The sequence below is a fragment of the Ranitomeya imitator genome, chromosome 2 (assembly GCF_032444005.1).
Source record: "Ranitomeya imitator isolate aRanImi1 chromosome 2, aRanImi1.pri, whole genome shotgun sequence".
Lineage (NCBI taxonomy): Eukaryota > Metazoa > Chordata > Amphibia > Anura > Dendrobatidae > Ranitomeya > Ranitomeya imitator.
Window position 1 is genome coordinate 740472522 of NC_091283.1, and position 20951 is coordinate 740493472.

Genomic DNA, 20951 nt, shown 5'->3' on the forward strand with positions numbered 1-20951 from the left:
TTTTTTTATTGATAAATAAGGTGATTCTGAAAGCGGCAATATTAAATATGTGTAGGTTTGATTTTATTTTTATTGTTTTATTTTGAATGGGGCGAAAAAGGGGTGATTATTTTTTCTTTTGGCATGCTTAAATATTCTCTATAGGAGACTAGAAGCTGCCATAGCCCGATCGGCTCTGCTACATAGAGGCGATGGTCAGATCGCCTCTATGTAGTAGAATTGCTGACTTGCAATCTGGCCATGACAACCATAGAGGTCTCCAGGAGACCTCGGGTTGTCATTCTGACACACCGGTGACCCGTGATCACGTAACGCAGGTCACCGATGTGCGTACTTCCGGCACGATTGCCGGAAGCGCCATTTAAATGCTGCTGTCAGAGTTTGACAGTGGCATTTATCTAGTTAATAGCCGTGGGTGGTTCAAAACAGCTGACATATCCCGGGAAAGATGTGGGCTTAACGCCAGAGCCCATATCAAAGGGAGGGATACCGACATCGGCGTACTATTACGCCCGATGTCGGTAAGGGACTAAATATTATAAGTTTTGCTATTCACCAAGTAATTTGGTTGTTTTTATTAACCTTGTGTCTCCTGGATTAATTGCTGCCCTGGTTCCATAAGAGTGATTTCTGGACTCAGGAGAAGAGGCTTGCAGCCGTAAAGTAAGTGTGATGCACCTCACACACAGCACCACACTGGAACTGGGACATGAGATGTCTGTAGGATGCAAAGCGAGTGGGAACAGAAGCTCGCCCACTAGACTACCTCATTTGGGCATCTTACATTGGGCTCAGTGATCTTTGTGAAAATTGCAAGAGTTCAGATTTGTTAAATATAGGAGGTTTTAGCATAAAAAAGAAATCTGAAAAATGGATAAAAAGACATTTATTTAACAAATAAACCTGATTGAAACGTTTAATTTTCTGATTAAAAGTGCCTCTTAAATTATCATTGAATGCTGCAAATTGCAATCTTACTTTCCACAGCTATATATTCAGTGCTCTCTTCCTTTCTAATCTGGGGTGTTTGCAACTTCTCATATTTTTACTACTAAATTTCCATTTCTGTTCTAACAAGAAAAGTCTCAGTGACAGTGTGATTATAAATTATTTTAAGCTATGTATCAGCCAATTTATCAGTTTAATGGCACGTATATAGTATATGCATAAAAGCACAAAAGGTATTGGCCTTCAATGCCGTAATGATAGCGATAATTATTTTTCTCACCAGTGTCAAGGACACTGTGGTTTCTATATTTGCTTGGTGTGTTGAATTAAATTGCTATGTAAATATGTCTTTTTTTGGCTATGGGAAGTGCCAGTAATAACACCCTAATCCTAATGGCTTAAATACATCCTTGGAAATTTGCAGCACAGGAAGCAGTAGCCACATGATGGTCAATGGCTTGTAGGCATTTAATCATCTGTTTTTCAAAATTCCAGGAATATGGAGGCACTGATAACATATTCAGTATCTGTGTTATTTAATGTATAGATTATTTTATTTAAAGGGAATCTGTCATGTCCTTTTTTGATATTAAACTGTCTCCAATTTCTTGCAAGTGATGCACATTTCACCACCAACATGTTTTTGTCAAGCAAAATGTCCCAGCATTTTTTGCAAAAAAACCCCACTTTTTATACTTTGATGATTGCACCACATACCTTCTGATTCAGTCTTTGGCATGGGAATGGAGGTTTTAGTCATAAGCGTGGCTCAGAGCACAGAGTTTGGGGCACAACACTTCTTGTTCCTTGTTTCCTTAACACATTATATTTTTAGAATTACTATTCTTTCTTCCTGGATTATCCCTACGTTGCCTAATCCTGTCAGTGTGGCACCCTAGGAGTCCGGTTGCCATGGTGGCATTGCCTCCCTCACAGGGGGTTATGTCATGCCTGGAAGCAAGGAGGGGTCCCCTTACCAGGCAATACCAGCATCCAACACCTTCCTGATTTCTGACCAGAAGGGGGAGCTCTAACACCAGGTATCAAGAGAGCTTCGCTATAAGTTATGGCCTGGAGGCGGAGTTAGAGTCTGAGTCTGAGAGGGAGAGAAGAACGGGCAAATCGAGGAGAACCTAGAGAGTGGAGCTGTAGCCAGGCTCACCCCAGAACAGGGCACTGACTAGGAGGGGGCCAAAGTCCTTGGCTGTGTGGGTGCTGTAAGCCCGACAGCCGAATCTGGAGGGCAGGTAGCTGCAAGCTAAATGGCCACACTGAATGCCTGGAGGCACCGCAGCAGACCAAGAGCCGGGGCTGCCAGTGAAAGGCAGTGCCCGTGATAGGCTCACGCTGTCTGCCATACAGGTTAGAAGCAACAAGTAAATATAACCACATGCACAACAATAATAATGCGTAATATAGGGAGGTGCAAATACCCAGTAGTAATATAGTGAGCAAAAAACAAGAAGAAGCACTACTGGGATGGTTCTGCTGTCCTCAGGTGGAGCTGGGCCCCATGGCTATCGGTATAGTTGGTAAGGGATTGCAGATGAGGGGTGCAGGACTGAGTGTGCGGTAAATAACTGGAGGACACAAAGATTGTGGTTTCCTTTTCCTTTACTTGTTAGGTGCAGGTGCAGTCCGGGGCAGGATTACAGGTGATGATGGCGTCTGGGCAGCCTGGAAGCAACTTAGGGTCCACCTAGCCAGGTGAGTTTGGAGGCCTTACTTCTGCACTATTCTTTTAGGTCCTTGCTGCTTTAAGCTCTGTTCAAGTTCCTGTCCTGTGTGTTGCTTCTAACCTGTAAAAAACAAGAAGAAGCACTACTGTAAGGTATGCACACTACACCAAGGTTAACTGAAAAAATATATAATAATCTTTATTGGCACACAATACGAGGGTGACTTAAAACATAAGTAAAAACAGAAAGGTACAGCCACTCGAGCCCCCACATGAGTGATATATACAAGATCCGGACACGGTGTATACGTGCATATATAACAGGTCCTAGCAAGGGTGGATTAATGGTAGCCAGGGCCCCAGGCTGTTCAGACACTGTGGGCCCACCCGGTCATGTGATGGGGTCATGTGATGGGGTCATGTGATGGGGTCGTTACGCGGTCATGCGACCGGGTCATCAGATACCTGAACCAGATTATTCCAGAATAATAGTTGCTGTGTGAAACTATAACCTGTCAAACATCCATTGATCTAGTCAATTTACCCTTCAGTTCAGTATATAGTATACAGTGTATAGTGTCAGTGTAAAGGTAACACTGACTCACCAGTGACGTTTCTAGGTGAAGTCCTTCATCTTTCATCCAGCACAGACTGCCATCACTTCATCCAGCCAGGATTCGTCTCTGCAGGAAATAGCAGTTATCTCGAGCTCCGCTTGTAGAACACATTACTTAATTTTTCCCAACTTCTACATTACGCCAGATGAAGAAAAAGAGGCGACATAGTGTCACTCTACACAGTAACAGGACCGCCCCCCCATTTAAAACAATGTCCTCAAAAAATAAAATAAATACATCACTGCAGTAATAATATCCCTTAATTAGCCCCTATGGTAATAATAATATCCCCCATCCTGGCCCCATGTATCTCATTCCTGGCTCCAGCCATATGTTCTCCCATCCTGCCCTCATGAGTATCCATCCTGCCCCATATGATCTCCCCATCCTGCCCCATCAGTCTCCATCATATCCATCCTGTCCCATGATCCTGCCCGATATGTCTCCAATCCTGCCCCATGTCTTTTACTCTGCCCTGTGTCTCCAATCATGCCCCATATCTACATTCTGCCCATGTCTCCAGTCCAGCCCGCAGTTTGTCCAGCATCTCTGCCCCCAGTGTCCAGCATCTCTGCCCCCAGTGTCCAGCATCTCTGCACCCAGTGTCCAGCACCTCTGCCCCCAGTGTCCAGCAACTCTGCCCCCAGTGTCCAGCATCTCTACCCCCAATGTGTCCAGCATCCTGCCCCCAATATGTCCAGCATTCTGCCCCCAGTGTGTCCGGCATCCTACCCCCAGTGTGTCCAGCATTTTGCCCCCAAAAGGTCCAGCATGTTGCCCACAGTGTCTCCAGCATATTGCCCCAGTGTCTCCAGCTTATTGCCCCCAGTGTGTCCAGCATTCTGCCCCAGTGTGTCCAGCATTCTGCCCCAGTGTGTCCAGCATATTGCCCCAGTGTGTCCAGCAATCTGCCCCAGTGTCTGACTCCAGCATATTGCTCCCAGTGTGTCCCGCATTCTGCCCCAGTGTCTCCAGCATTGCCCCAAGTGTGTCCATCAATCTGCCCCAGTGTTTCCAATGTTGACCCAGTGTGTCCGGCAATCTACCCCAGTGTGTCCAGCATATTACTCCCAGTGTGTCCAGCAATCTGCCCCAGTATGTCCAGCATATTGCCCCAGTGTGTCCAGCAATCTGCCCCAATGTCTCCAATATTGCCCCAATATGTCCAGCATTCTGCCCCCAGTGTGTCCAGCATTTTGCCCCCAAAAGGTCCAGCATGTTGCCCCCAGTGTCTCCAGCATATTGCCCCAGTGTCTCCAGCTTATTGCCCCCAGTGTGTCCAGCATTCTGCCCCAGGGTGTCCAGCATTCTGCCCCAGTGTGTCCAGCATATTGCCCCAGTGTGTCCAGCAATCTGCCCCAGTGTCTGACTCCAGCATATTGCCCCCAGTGTGTCCAGCAATCTGCCCCAGTGTCTCCAGCATTGCCCCAAGTGCGTCCATCAATCTGCCCCAGTGTCTCCAATATTGCCCCAGTGTGTCCAGCAATCTTCCCCAGTGTGTCCAGCATATTACCCCCAGTGTGTCCAGCAATCTGCCCCAGTATGTCCAGCATATTACCCCAGTGTGTCCAGCAATCTGCCCCAGTGTCTGACTCCAGCATATTGCCCCCAGTGTGCCCAGCAATCTGCCCCAGTGTCTCCAATATTGCCCCAGTGTGCCCAGCAATCTGCCCCAGTGTGTCCAGCATTTCCCCCAGTGTGTCCAGCAATCTGCCCCACTGTCTCCAGCATTGCCCCCAGTGTATACAGCAATCTGCCCCAGTGTCTCCAGCATTGCCCCCAGTGTGTCCAGCAATCTGCCCCAGTGTGTCCAGCAATCTGCCCCAGTGTGTCCAGCATATTGCCCCGGCCCTCCCGGATTGCCGTTCGCAAAAAAAACCCCCAAAAACTGAGTTCTCCTCACCTGACCGGTGCTCCAGCGGCGAGCTCCCTCCAGCAGCGCGGACTCGCCGGCAACTGCCAATGACGTCAGACGCTGGCGACGTGTGCGCTGCGCCTGCGGTTGACTGCAGCTGCCAGCCTCCAATTGGCTGGCGGCTGTTGTTAACTATTGACGTGCGGGCGCATTAATTTGGCTGCCTCAGATCTTCGAAAGGGTAAGCCTCTAACCTCTGTGGCGGCACATTTTCTTGAACAGCATTCCGGTAAGACCGCTAAAACTTGATTAGTTGGCCTCGAGAAAATCTGGGTCAGTAACAGAGGAGGTTGCCTGAGGAAACAACTGTTACAGCTTGAGTCCCATTGGATTTTCACTCTTGGTTCCACTGTGCCCACAGATCTAAACGAAGAGCTGCTGTTCTTCACGAGTTTCTTGGGTTAACCCGGATGATGTCTCTGCATGAACTCCATCTATAATATGGACACCGTTGGATGTCTACTGACCAGTTTGGATGATAACCCTGAGGTCTATGATGTGTTGAAGCTTCGGATTTTCCAGCAATATGCACCCTAACCGGCCCCTGCATTGACTGTTGATTTTATCTATGTCTTGGTTATGCCTGGACATCGATTATGGAATCATGTATCACTCTTGCCAGTGTCTGTATCGTGCTCCTGAATCAGCTAAGGTCACTGCCTCTTCTCCCCTTCATTTTATGTATATGGGGACTCCTGGCCTTTTATGGATTCATCAAGCGTTGCATTTAATATTGAACTGATCAATATGCATTTGTACCGCAATCTTGAATACTGTCGTCTCTCCCTTGTATTGGATTTGGAGGGGACCTTTGGCCTTTCATGGTTTTACTGAGCATTGCACTCAGCTCAGAATTGTCGCTTTCTTCTGACTATTGTGTGCTCTACCATTGGCTACTCTCGGTATACCTTCTGGATATTGGAATCAAGCTCTCCACAAAGGTATTGGTTCTGGTATTTCTATTGGAACCTTTTATCTGGATACCATTCTTTCATTCATTTTTCTTAATGGGGCCATCATCCCTAATTTATGTCTTAATTCAATCCGATGTCCTTCCTGATCTTTGGACACGTGTTATCTCCTCTACATAACTGTGTCAAGCCTTATCATTCCATTTGGGAATTTATTCTGTTCATATTACTGTCCTAAACTCACCCTTGGACACTAAATTGCTGCTATGTCCACTAAATATTTACAGCATTTGATACCCAGATATTTTATAAAATAATCAGTTTTCGTATGATTATTTTTCATCATTGTCCCGGTGCATACATATTTGGTTTTTACTTTTATTTTCTTTATTTATTTATTATTTTTTATTTTTTCACTTATTCGTTTTATTGTTCATGTATCATTTATATAAATTTTTTTCTAATTATTTTTCATTATATCATTTGTTTTCATTATATTTACATACATTCTTTACTTTTCATTCTTTATTATTATTATTATTATTATTATAATTTTTATTCATTTTTTGTTTTTTCATTTCTTATTTTTCAATTTTTATTTTTTATAAATTTTTATTTTATTTTTCATTTACTTTTCATTTTTGCACTTAATATGTACTTTTGTTTAATATTTACTATTATTGCTTATTATTTTTCATTATTGTTCATTCTTCTTGGTTATTTATTATCATTTTTATTATTATATTTATTTTTTCCCATTTTCATCATTCATTTTCAATGTTTCATGCCCATTATATGGCTCTGCCCCATATTCCATTTATTTTATTGCTCAAGGGATCACATGCCCTGAATACTGCTTTTGTGTATCACTTAATGTCTTCTTGTCTGGTCACCCAGGAGCTGCACACGCGCTGCTTCGCTTCTTACATGCGTTCCAGTTGGCATATTCTGCGTTCCTTTTCGCGCATGTACTCTTATCTTTTTGGGCAGAGACGTCTGCCCGCTTGATATCACATCACTTCCTATGTGCTCACTTCCGTCCTTGTCTATGATCCATTGGAGGAATCTGGCGTGTCATTAAGCATGGGCTCACAGGTATTTATACCGGCTTGGACACAATGACAGCACTTCCCCCGTCAAAGCCGTACCTGGTACGGCGATACGCGTGGGGACACGTTCTGGTCTCCCACTCCTGCCCCCCATTGCTAGGACTCCTTTCCTGGTGTCATCTATCCCCTGCATTGCTGTAAGTGTTGTTTTGGTCATACTTACCTCAGTCATGGGCTCTTTCTTCCAGCCCTTAACGTATCTTGGCATTTACCATGGCCCAGCATGAGGATCTGGGCTTATGCCATTTGTGACCTTCTTCTTCTGGGGTCTTCATTTATTTATTTATTATTCATTCATGTCACACTTTACAGAATCAGGGTCCTAGCCTTTCATTAATCATTTATTTGTATTCTAAGATCCTTGGAACAGGTGTCTTTTAATAGATATATATCATTTATGCCATAGATTTTATCTATAAGTACCAGATAGATTTCAGGAGGTTTTTGATATGATTCATTTATTGATGCTTTTCATACATTGAAGACCATCAATCTGTTGCTTGTATTACCTGTTATATGTGCACGTATACACCGTGTCCGGATCTTGTATATGTAACTCATGTGGGGGCTCGAGTGGCTGTACCTTTCTGTTTTTACTTATGTCTTAAGTCACCCTCGTATTGTGTGCCAATAAAGATTATTATATATTTTTTCATTCAACCTTGGTGTAGTGTGCATACGTTACAGTAGTGCTTCTTCTTGTTTTTTACAGGTTAGAAGCAACACACAGGACAGGAACTTGAACAGAGCTTAAAGCAGCAAGGACCTAAAAGAATAGTGCAGAAGTAAGGCCTCCAAACCCACCTGGCTAGGTGGACCCTAAGTTGCTCCAAGGCTGCCCAGACGCCATCATCACCTGTAATCCTGCCCCGACTGCACCTGCACCTAACAAGTAAAGGAAAAGGAAACCACAATCCTTGTGTCCTCCAGTTATTTACTGCACACTCAGTCCTGCACCCCTCATCTGCAATCCCTTACCAACTATACCGATAGCCATGGGGCCCCGCTCCACCTGAGGAGAGCAGAACCATCCCAGCTGCATCATCAGTCCCATCGGTCCCCTTAAGCAGCGTTGGCCATCCATTGCCGAATACCACAGGTGGCATCACAAACTAACTCCCTATAGACTCTATCTCCCCTTCATTTCATTAATTTTATTGGACACCAAGGGCCACTGACCGGGTCACTGCTGCCGTGACCACCCCATTAAGAACCATCGGACCTGGCCCGAGTATCCCACGGCCTTACGGGTGCTCCATCAGCTCCAGGGATTTTCCTTCCAGTCCTGCAGTGCACGGGGAATCGATACCTTCCCTTCATACAGTTCCACATCGTCCACCGTACACCAGAGGATAAGGCACTCGACACAGTACCTGTACCAGACGCTGCCAGAATGTCTTGCAAGGGTTTAAAGTAAGGCCTCCCACTGCCATGAATGATAGATCCTTGCTGATGCTAGCAGCCCACTGCTACCGAACTTGACCTTGGCTCTTGTTCTTCCCTAACTGGCTACCTACTAGGAAGAAGTCCCTTTCTAGTGCCTGCCACTATGCGCTAGTCCCAACCTTTAACTATATCTTTCCCAACAGAATGTACAATTATCTTATGTTCTAAATCCTACACTGAACACTATGCCTATTGTATTATGCTATACCTTACTCTATCACATCCTATAGTACTATACATTACTTATGCATTACTATACCTTATATTACCTAGTGCATGAAAATAACATGTATCATATTCTGTACATTATACATATACATACGCTTAGGTAGGAAAAAAGGATCATCCCCGCACTGCCGCAAGAAGAATTCCAAAAATTGTAGAGGTTTTAACGTGATTTATTCTACGCGTTTCAGGGTTCAGGTGACCCCTACATCAGGACATACCACAAATATTGTACCAGACACATTGCACTATTCACATTATGATACTACACGATTGATGACTTCAAGGGAAGGAACACAATAGCCATTGTCCACAACCCATACAGGTGCAAGAGAATACAAAGCGGCCAATTGGTGCTGCATACTGGTTCCAGGCTCTATAGGGGGAACTCTGAAAACAGCCTCTGTGGGGGTATTCTGAACCAAGCTCTTTGGGGTACTCTGTAAACATCCTCAGTGAGGGCACTCTGCAACGGGTTCTGTAGGGTACTCTGAAAACAGACTCTATGGGGGTACTCTGCACCGGGCTCTTTGGGGGTACTTTGAAAACAGGATTTGTGGGGGCACTCTGCACCAGGCTCTGAGGCAATACTCTGAAAACAGTCTCTGTGGGGACACTCTGCACCAGGCTTTGTGAAGTTATTTTGAAAACAAAGTCTGTGGGGGCAGGGCCAGCTCCAGGTTTTTGAGGGCCCTGGGCAAAAGAGTCTCAGTGGGCCCCCCTTTAACACATACCACGATTCATGATGCACAGATACAGCAGAGAAATATAGGTATAGTAGAATGCCAGATTTCACTTCTTACATGAGTGATAGCTTTTGTAAATTCTACAATACCATACAGGAAAGGGTTTTTATATAAGTCAACCCCTTATATACCAGTTTTTGTGACCTACTCCCTCTTCCTCAGTTACCAGTAGGAACTTTATTGTTAGCTGAACTTGCTGCAAAGAAAAAACTGCATACATTGAATATGACAATGCTTTAATGGAAAACTTTTTAAAGTAAACATTAGAAAGTATTAACATAGAACTTTTGTAAAAGTGCAAAAATTCATAGCATATAGCACAGCCACATAGTATATAGCACAGCCACATAGTATATAGCACAGCCACATAGAATGTAACACTGTCACGTAGTATATAACACAGCCCACGTAGCATAAAACACAGCCACAGAGTATATAGCACAGCCCAAGTAGCATATAATACAGCCCACGTAGTATATAGCACAGCCATGCAGTAAATAACACCCCAGTAATATATAGCACAGCCCAGGCAGCATATAGCACAGCCCGCGTAGCATATAATACATCAACATAGTATATAGCAGAGCCACGTATTATATAACACAGCCCATGTAGCATAAATCACAGCCACAGAGTATATAGCACAGCCCAAGTAGCATATAACACAGCCCACGTAGTATATAGCACAGCCACGCAGTAAATAACACCCCACGTAATATATAGCACAGCCCAGGTAGCATATAGCACAGCCCACATAGCATATAACACATCAACATAGTATATAGCAGAGCCACGTATTATATAACACAGCCCACGTAGTATAAAGCACAGCCACGTAGTATATAGCACAGCCAAATGGCATATAGCACAGCCACATAGTATATAACACAGCCCAAGTAGCATATAACACAGCCCACATAGTATATAGCACAGCTGCGTAGTATATAGCACAGACACATAGCATATAGCATAGCCACGTAGTATATAACACAGCCCAGGCAGCAAATAACACAGCACACATAGCATATAACACAGCCACATAGTATATAGCAAAGCCACATCGCAAATAACACAGCCCACATAGTATATAGCACAGCCGCATAGTATATAGCACAGCCACGTAGTATATAACACAGTCCAGGTAGCATATAACACAGCCCATGTAGTATATAGCACAGCTACTTAGTATATAACACAGCCACTTAGCCTATAACACAGCCCACATAGTATATAGCACAGTCACATAGTATATAACACAGCCACATAGTATATAACACAGCCCATGTAGCATATAACACAGTCCACGTAGCATATAACACAGCCACGTAGTATAGCACAGCCCACGTAACATATAACACAGCCAACGTAGCATATAGCACAGCCACGTAGTACATAACACATCCCAAGTAGCATATAACACAGCCCACGGAGTATATAGCACAGCCACGTAGTACATAGCACAGCCACGTAGCATATAACACAGCTCATGTAGTATATAGCACAGCAACATAGTATACAGCACAGCCTCATAGTATATAACACAGCTCAAGTAGCATATAACACAGCCCATGTACTATATAGCACAGCCACGTAGTATATAACACAGCCATGTAGTATATAACACTGCCCAGGTAGCAAAAAACACAGCCCACATAGCATATAAAACAGCCACAAATTGTTGTGAATTCCGCTCTTGGGCTCCCTCCAGTGGTTGTAAGTGGCACTTTTGTGAGTTCTGCTCTTGGGCTCCCTCTTGTGGTTTCAAATGGCATGGCTGCTCCTTGGAGTTAGCTGTCATCAGCTGCCTTCACTTATCTTCTCTTCTGCTCGGCTATTTAGGCCTGGCTGTTCCTTCAGCCAGTGCCACTTGTAAATGGTTTCTGGTTGGATTCACATCTCTTTGGATTTCCCTGTTTTCCTGACCAGTTCAGCAAAGCTAAGTTTTTGCTTGCTCTTTTCTGTTCACAGATTGTGGACTTATCCGTTCAGTGCTTTCTATGTTTGTCCAGCTTATCAGTATGAATTAATTCTGTCTTGCTGGAAGCTCTGGGAAGCAGATTTACCCTCCACACCTTTAGTCAGGTGTGGAGATTTTTTGTAAACTCTGCGTGGATTTTTTGTAGCGTTTTATACTGACCGCACAGTATTCCATCCTGTCCTATCTATCTAGCTAGACTGGCCTCCTGTGCTCATCTTGGTTTCATTCTGTGTATGTCTTTTCCCTCTCCACTCACAGTCATTATTTGTGGGGGGCTAATCTATCCTTTGGGGATTTTCTCTGAGGCAAGATAGTTTTCCTGCTTCTATCTTTAGGGGTAGTTAGCTCTTAGGCTGTGACGAGATGCCTAGGGAGAGTTAGGAGCATTCCACGACTACTTATAGTGTTGCGTTGAGCTTAGGGACTGCGGTCAGTACAGTTACCACTTCCTTCAGAGCTCGTTCCATGTTGCTCCTAGACCACCGTATCATAACACATAATATATAGCACAGTCATGTAGCATATAACACAGCCCATGTAGTATATAGCACAGCCACATAGTATATAGCACAGCCACATAGTATATAACACAGCCCAAGAAGCATATAGCAAAGCCCACGCAGTATACAACACAGCCCATGTAGTATATAGCACAGCCACATAGCATATAACACAGCCCACGTAGTACATTGCACAGCCACGTAGCATATAACACAGCCCACGCAGTATATAAAAGAGCCACGTAGTATATAACACAGCCCACATAGTATATAACACCACCACGTTGTATATAACACAGCCCATGTAGCATATAACACAGCCCATGTAGTATGTAGCAGAGCCACGTAGTATATTGCACAGCCACATAGTACATAACACAGCCACATAGTTTATAACAAAGCCCATGTAGTATATAGCACAGCCACATAGTATATAACACAGCCCACATAGTATATAACACAGCCCACGTAGCATATAGCACTGCCACATGGTATATATAGTATATAGCACAGCTACGTAGTACATAACACCGCCCTCGTAGCACATAGCACAGCTCTCCTCGTGCCCGCTCCACACTGCTCCCTGCTCCTGTCTCAGCGACTGCACTGCCTGGCACACAGTGAGTGCACGATGATGTCATTGTGCACCCGCAGTGTCAGAGGCAGAGCGGGGAATGATGGGAGAGGGAGCGTCAGCTGACATTCTCTCCTTCATCATTGCTTTGAACTGTACCGGCAGATGCAGGGGATTAGGTGCTTGCGGCATGTACCATACCGTAAATGGGCCCCCCATCTCGCAAGGGCCCCGGCACTTGGCCGGGTGCGTCGGGTGTTGACGATGGTTCTGTGTGGGGCCATTTTGCATGAGGCTCTGTGGTGGTACTCTGGATATAGACTCTGTGGGGGGTACTTTGCACCAGGCTTTGTGGGGGTACTCTGAAAGCAGCCTATGTGGCGGTACTCTGAAAACAGCCTATGGTGGGGGACTGTGCACCAGGCTCTGTTGGAGTACTCTGAAAATTGCCTCTTTTAGGGTACTCTGAAAACAGCCTCTGTGTGGGCACTCTCCCCCAGGATCTGTGGGGGTACTCTGAAAAGAGCCTTTGTGGAGTTTCTATGAAATCAGGCTCCACGACCTGACTCGGCATACATCAGACTGCACTGGGGTGACATCTGAGTGCAGTGTGATGTTTCAGTCATACCCATAGACTTGTATGGGTGCGAAAGAGCTGACAATCTCTGCCAATCGCAATATGCCACCATTGTTCTCTCATGCCGAGTCAGCATGTGAAAAGAATCACCGAACTGCTCTGCCCCATACAATAACACTGGGCCGAGTGCTATCCAATAAAACATCACATGGCACTACCCCATATTGTTTGTTTGAGAAAACAAAGTGTGCTTTATTCACACTCTGCAAATCCAGCTTCTACAATTCTGATGTCACGTCAATAGTGCTGCAGCCAATCAGGGAGCTCAGCAGCTAATTCTCTATAGCGCTATTTCTGTCATGTCAGAGATGCAGACAATAATAGACACCAGGTGCAGCAGCAGTTTGTATTCTTTTACAACAAACTGCAGAGGAGGAACAGGGGTAAGTCTTCAATTGCGTATATTATACGCATATTTATATACTGTGTATATATATATATATATATACTGTATATACTGTAATTTCTTAAGCTCACTGTGACTTTTAAATGAAAACATTAACTTAGTTCTGGCTCTTCATACAATTACAAAAATATCAAATTTATAATTTTTTTTTTTTTTTTACATTTTTCCTTTCCGCAAAAAGAAAAAAAAATGAAAAAAAGTAATTGACCACTAACTGTAATTTTTCTGTTTAGAATTTTTTATTGTTATACAGTTGGGTTAAAGGGTTTGTACAGCACCATTTATTTCCACATTGGGAACTGATTGGTGTTGATTAGTGTTGAGCGATGCCTTCCGATATCAAGAAGTATCGGTATCGGATTGGATCGGCCGATATCCCAAAAATATCTGATATCGCCGATACCGATACCCGATACCAATGCAAGTCAATGGGACACAAATATCGGAATGTAACTAAGCCCTTTCTGTCCTTCTACATCCTGTTCTGGAGGGGGGAAGAGTGTGGGCGGTGCATTGGCGGACACTGTGCGTGTCTGTGTGTGCGGGTGTGGTCTGTATGGGCCTGCTGAAGATCTGTATGGGCGTCTCGGGGCTCTGTGCGGCCTGCCTGGGCTCTGTGCGGGCTTGCCAGGGCTCTGTGTGGGCATGCCGGGGCTCTGTGCGGGCTTACCCGGGCTCTGTGCGGCTTGCGAGGGCTCTGTGCGGGCTTGCCAGGGCTCTGTGCAGCTTGCGGGGGCTCTGTGCGGGCTTGCCGGGGCTCTGTGAGGGCTTGCCGGGGCTCTGTGTTGCTTGCGGGGGCTCTATGTGGGCTTGCCGGGGCTCTGTGCGGGCTTGCCGGGGCTCTGTGTGGGCTTGCCGGGGCTCTGTGCGGGCTTGTCGGGGCTCTGTGTGGCCTGCGTGGGCTCTGTGCGGGCTTGCCGGGGCTCTGTGCGGGCTTGCCGGGGCTCTGTGCAGGCTGCCGGGGGTCTGTGCAGGCATCGTCCGATGGGACTACAAGTCCCATCGGACAATGCCTGCAACAGTGACAATGATTGACACATTAGCCAATGATGGGAGAGTAGTAGTGCCATCATCCGGCTAATGTGTTGAATGTAAAAAAAAAATACTACATACATACTACATACAATACATTCATACATTACATACAATACATACATACATAGAGACATACAGTACATTAAGCAGGCTGAAGAGGCAGGGTTAATATGCTCCGCAGACCTATTCAGGCTGCAGCCTTACACATATTGGAACATGGTCATTGCAACACTAAGGGTACGTCTCCACGTTTAGGATGGCCGGCGGTTTTGACGGAGCGGCAAACTCGCTCTGCCCAAAGCTCCACCCCTTTTTGGAGACGCGATGATGCCAGATGTGTTCATTGCACACATCCGGAATCATCGCACCCCAGACATAGTGCATAGGCTTGTGCAGATTGGTCAATGACACTCCTGTCTATTTCCCTTGAGGAGGCTGCTTCCAAGTAAAATGGGGCTTATATATGTTCCTGACATGGGTTTCAGGCCTGACAGACTTACCACAATACAGGTCCTTGCTTGCATACACTGTTTTCAGAATTGAATTCTAATAATCTGTACCAGTGTCTGGTACAATCCAATTTACTGACATTGATCATACAGCTCCCCAACTCCTGCATTATATTCACCTTACCACGGCTTTGCTCATTATGAGAGTGGCTCCATTTGGATCTAGTGGCCAAAATGAACCGTTGAGCTCGCAAAACTCTGGTTTCATGGCATCTGCCGGCCCTCTGAAAATGTCAAGCAGGGGCCACATAAATTCCTGGCGGTGGAGGTGGTGGTGGTGGCAGGCGAAGCCCAAAATTCAAATAGGCATGTTATAGCTGCCATTGTAAAGTGGTGGGGAATATGAATTCCACTATCTAGCTATCAATTTTGAATGAGAGGGACCTCACAAATGTAGGAGTGAGAGCTCTCCCAGATGTATGATAAAGGGCCACATGAGGACCCTTCCCAAACTCACATTTTACAGCACCTGCTGGCCCTATGAAAATGTCAAGCGAGGGCCATGTAATGACATGGTGGTGGACGTGGTGGTGGCGGGCGAAGCCCAAAATTCAAATAGGCATGTATTAGCTGGCATTGTAAAGTGATGGGGAATTTGTATTCCACTATCTAGCTAACAATTTCGAATGAGGGAGAGACCTCCCAAATGTAGGAGTGAGAGCCCTCACAAATGTAAAAGGAAAAACTAAAGCAAAAATGCTCCTTGTAAACATAGGCTAAAGGAGAGGTATAATTTTTTTATTGTTATTTTTATTTTGCGTTATATACATGTAATTATGAAGGAAAAAATGTTTCTTAGCATTTTTACCTTTAAAAAAAATATTTTTGGTTTGTTCTTCTTATAAATCTGTAAATCCGCCAAAATAGTCTGACAACATTATTCCCAGATACTATATGTGAGTTAGAAAGGCATGCAGGCACCTGCTGTTCCCATTTAGTTTTATTACTTTCCCATCCATTTCAGCTTTTTTTTCAGGCTCCAAGACCTGTTTGTAGGGTCCTGCATAAAAATATTCGGCTTTCCCATTGACTTGCATTGGATTTGTTAATGGGTACGAATACTAAAAGTTATTTGTGCCAATTCTCCAGAATCAGAATATTTCACTATTCACTCATCAAAAGTGCAGATGCTTTCATGCTCTGGATTCTGTGACTCTTTGGAGCAGACCTCTGATGCCCATTAAATAAAATGTGTTAACAGCTCTGCAGATTCATCCCTCTGTGGTTTCCCAGTCAGTTGGCCAGTTGGAAAGTTGTGATGCGAGGAGAAATAAGGGTAATCGGGGTGCCACCTCTGAGGATTGCACTGTGCGTGATATTAAGGTGGACAAAAAGGAGAGGCCACTTGATGCAGCTCTTGCCATTCACTGGAGCACATGCTCTTTCTTTCTGTCTTCTACAAGGCATACTACCGTGCGACTGCCAAAGAAAGGGAGTTGAGTAAGTCTAAGTTCACATTTGCGTTGTGCGCCGCAGCGTCGTCGCCGCAATGCACAACGCAAACAAAAACGCAGCAAAACGCATGCACAACGCAGCGTTTTACGCCGCATGCATTCAACGCATGCGGCGCAAAACGCTGCGTTTTTTTGAAACGCAGTTGCGTTTTTACCAAAAAACGCAGCGTTTTTCGACGCATGCGTTTTTAGTGCAGTGAGTCATTCTTCATCCCCCTCCCACAAAAAAAAGTGTCTACACAATAGATAAGGACCACCAATGGCTAGAAGAGGGTTGGTGTTAAAAATGTGTATATACCATGGCAGAGATGAATTCCTCCCATTTTGCTGGTATTCATGATGGAGCGACCCATGGACAGTATCTACATGGATATGGAGATGGAATTTGCCTTGGCTCATGCCTATGCTGTTGCCTGTTTTAATCAAAGGGAAAGGGAAAAACGGAGATGGATTCGTCGCCACTTTTGGATACACCCTATCGTGGAAGTCCGGGAGAGCCGTGGAGCATACCATTGCTTGTTCGGCGAACTGAATGACAACCGGGAAAAATATTTCGAATATACCAGGATGTCACAGGACAGCTTCCGCTATCTTCTGCGTCGGGTGGAAGGATCCATTAGCAGGCAGGACACGCAGCTCCGGAGAGCTATTTCCACAGAGGAACGGCTGCTGGTGACTCTACGGTACGTTGCTGTTTGAATGACTGTGATATGTATTTACTTTTTATTTTATTTTTAATTTTTGTTTTTAATTGTAATGGTCAATGTACTTTTATAAATTACAATTTACTTTAATCTAAATTTCTTTATCTTCTTGGCAGTTTCCTGGCTACCGGAGAGACGTTGAGATCACTTCATTTTCAATTCCGGATTGGAGTCTCCACTCTTTCCGGAATTATTGCTGAGACATGCCGCGCATTGTGGGATAATCTCCGGGAGGAATTTTTACCCGTCCCTACAAGCGAAATCTGGGAGGCCAACGCACAGAAATTCGAGCAAGTGTGTTCTTTTCCAAACTGTATTGGCGCAGTGGATGGAAAGCACATTCGGATTACCAAGCCTGCGAAAAGTGGATCCCTTTTCTACAATTACAAAAAATACTTTTCAACTGTGCTCATGGCAATTGCCGGTGCGGACTGCCGTTTTCTCGTAGTGGACATTGGTGCATTTGGGCGTGCAAATGACTCGCGCACATTTAAAGAGTCGGATATGGGCCAAAAATTATATGGCAACAATTTTAATTTCCCACAGCCACAACCTCTTCCCCACACCGAAGGCCCTGCAATGCCATTTGTTGTGGTTGGGGATGAGGCATTCCAAATGTCTGCCAACCTATTAAAACCCTACTCCAGTCGGGGCTTGGACCATACAAAAAGGGTTTTCAATTACAGACTGTCCAGGGCCAGAAGGACTGTGGAATGCGCCTTTGGCATCCTTGTCTCCAAATGGCGGATATTAGGATCCGCCATTAATCTTAAAATTGAAACAGTGGATGAGGTGGTGAAGGCTTGTGTGGTTCTCCACAATTTCATTATGGCCAAAGAGAGACTGAATGTGGAACTCGATGAACCCATAGCCAACCCATTGCCCGATTACCATGATCATCCTCTGAGGACAAGTGTGGAAATTGCGCAGATGCGGGATCGTTTTGCGGCCTATTTTGTGTCAGATGTTGGCCGTGTGTCATGTCAAGATCAAATGGTGTAGTAATGTTACTGTTGGACTGTCTTCTGATTTTAACTACACCAATAAATACCTCTACTGTGTCTGTGCTAAAAATATATGAAAATAAAGTAATTCTCCAGTAAATGTGCAATAAATGTTCCGTTTAGGTTGGTTGGGTATATGTCAAATTTGGCATCTACCTATAGTTCACAAATTTAATGTGCCTATAAAAAACTGGAACCCGTTGTTTTTAAAATGTTGTTGTTTAATAAAAATTTTTTCTAATTTTATACCGATTCAAATAACATTTTTATACCATACCATAACATATTTATTTGTTTGTCTGATCGCCGTGTATCTTTGTGTTTTACAGCAAACGCAACGATAACAGCGATGTTTTACAATGGTAACCAGGGTAAATATCGGAAGCGTGGCCCTGCGCTTAGCAACATGATGTTTACCCTGGTTACCCGTGGGCCTCTGCATCGTTGTTCGCTGGAGAGCTGTCTGTGTGACAGCTCTCCAGGGACCAAACAGCGATGCTGCAGTGATCTGCATCATTGTCTGTTTCGCTGCTGCATTAAGTGTGAACACCTCATACACTTTAGTGTTTGTGAACACCTCATACAGCAATGAGAGACACCCAAAAAAAGGCAAACTAACAATTGTAAAAATAGTGTCTGACATTGCATATATGAGGTGTTTGAAGCACAAAATATGTGTAGACAGCACACGGCGTGACTTGCCGAGAAATATTCTGGAAACTAAGAACAAATATTGTTTTTTTAAACCAAAATTTTTTATTGGGGGGGAAACAGAAAAAAAAAGGGGGAAATAAACTTAGGGGGTTTCAACCTGTGCCACCATGGGGGAATGGTATGTGTCTTGTTTGGAATGGGGAGAGGAAGGGGAGGATGATGATGAACAGGAGGATGATGGCGAAGAGGAGGATGATGTCCTATAGTCCAGGAGGCTCGATGGCAGGTCCAAACCCTCCGCAGGGTATACTGGGGAAGAAACCGCCACCTCTGTAGGGGAGGGAAGAGGCAACACAAGCCTTTGAGTTTTTCTTGGTTGGCCCTGGCTGCTCCTGCTGCGGCTAGAGCCCCGACGCGCACTTGGTGTCTGTACTGGAGCAGCCAGAGCCTCAGTGTGTGCCTGAGTGTGTGTCCTCTTTCTTTTTTTGCGTTTTTTTGCTCCCACGGCAGCTCCCCCAGAATGACGCCTACGGGAGGATGAGGGCATGGCAGGAGCAGGAGTCGGCGGCACTATGCTATGGTGCCTGTGGTGGCGTCGCTCGGCACGTGGACCACGGTGGGGTGGCTGGAGTGGCTCTCCAGCAGGAGTCGGAGTCATGCTTGCCAGCGACGGCACTACAGGCATTGTCGCTGACTGCATGACCCGAGCCTGCTGGAGAGCCCTCACGTAGGTAGTGTTGCAGGCCTGCATTACCGAAATCTGGAGTTCCGGCGTAAGGTGTTCCACCATGCCCTTAGCAATGGTACTAAAGAAATGTTTGGCCGGACTCGAGAGCTCGGATTTCATAGTTTCAAGGCGCCGGTCGATATTGGACAGACGAGTGTCCATTTTATCGCTCAACGCCTTGAAACAGTTCTGGAAAACCGTGCTCAAATGCAAAAATTCGGGCATGGCTGACCTGTCCGAGGCCCGCTGGCGCTGTCGGAAATTCCCAAACGAAGGTGCGCCAGAGGCCTCGGGCAGGGGAACACCTGATGTACCGGCTGCCGGTTCTCCAGATGGCGGTGCAAGCCTGCTGTTGCTGTGGGAGGGCTGTGATGGGTCAGATGGCGATTCATGAAGGTCCGCTCCTGCGGGGCGAGCTCTCTCGAGGGTGCTGCTGTGTGTCCTGTGAAAAGATAATGGAAAAATTAGTCTTCAATTAATAACCTATCCCATACGCCAACTCCTGGAATAAAAATAACATTACATTACACAACAATACAAATCCTCTGTCTCTCAGTCTGTGTGGCCTATAATAAATTGCTGATTGTTATCGCCAGCTGACCGTTATGGCTGACGATAACAATCATGGACATTCCCGCTGCCAAAGCCTTTTGACCGCATACCACTGTGGGTAAAAAAATTTTTGGAATCTAAAACTCTTTCTTGACGCTGCCTATGCCGCAAAAATAGTATAAAATTTAATGTCAAGATAAAAAAAAATAAAAAAATACACAGTGATTTCGCTGATCTGATTGCAGGAACGACCATGACGTTAGGGTCATGTGATCGAGACTTCATCATTATTCCTGCGATCAGAACTACCCTGAATCAGAACTTAACCTGTCATGGACTACAAGGACTCACGCTTAACCCAAAAAATAACTAATGGCCTATATACCATTTCACTAGGGATAAATTTACGTGGATGGCCAATATGTTACGCTGACTACATGGATGGCCAATACACTATGTGCCTGGGAAATATACTATGTGGATACGTGGCTAGAACGTGTACTATGTGGCTGCGATATAGTGCCCTGTCAATATACTATGTGGATGCACAATGTACGTGGCTGGGCAATGTACTATGTGGCTGTGCAGTAGGCTATGTGGCTGGGCAATGTAATGTGGCTGT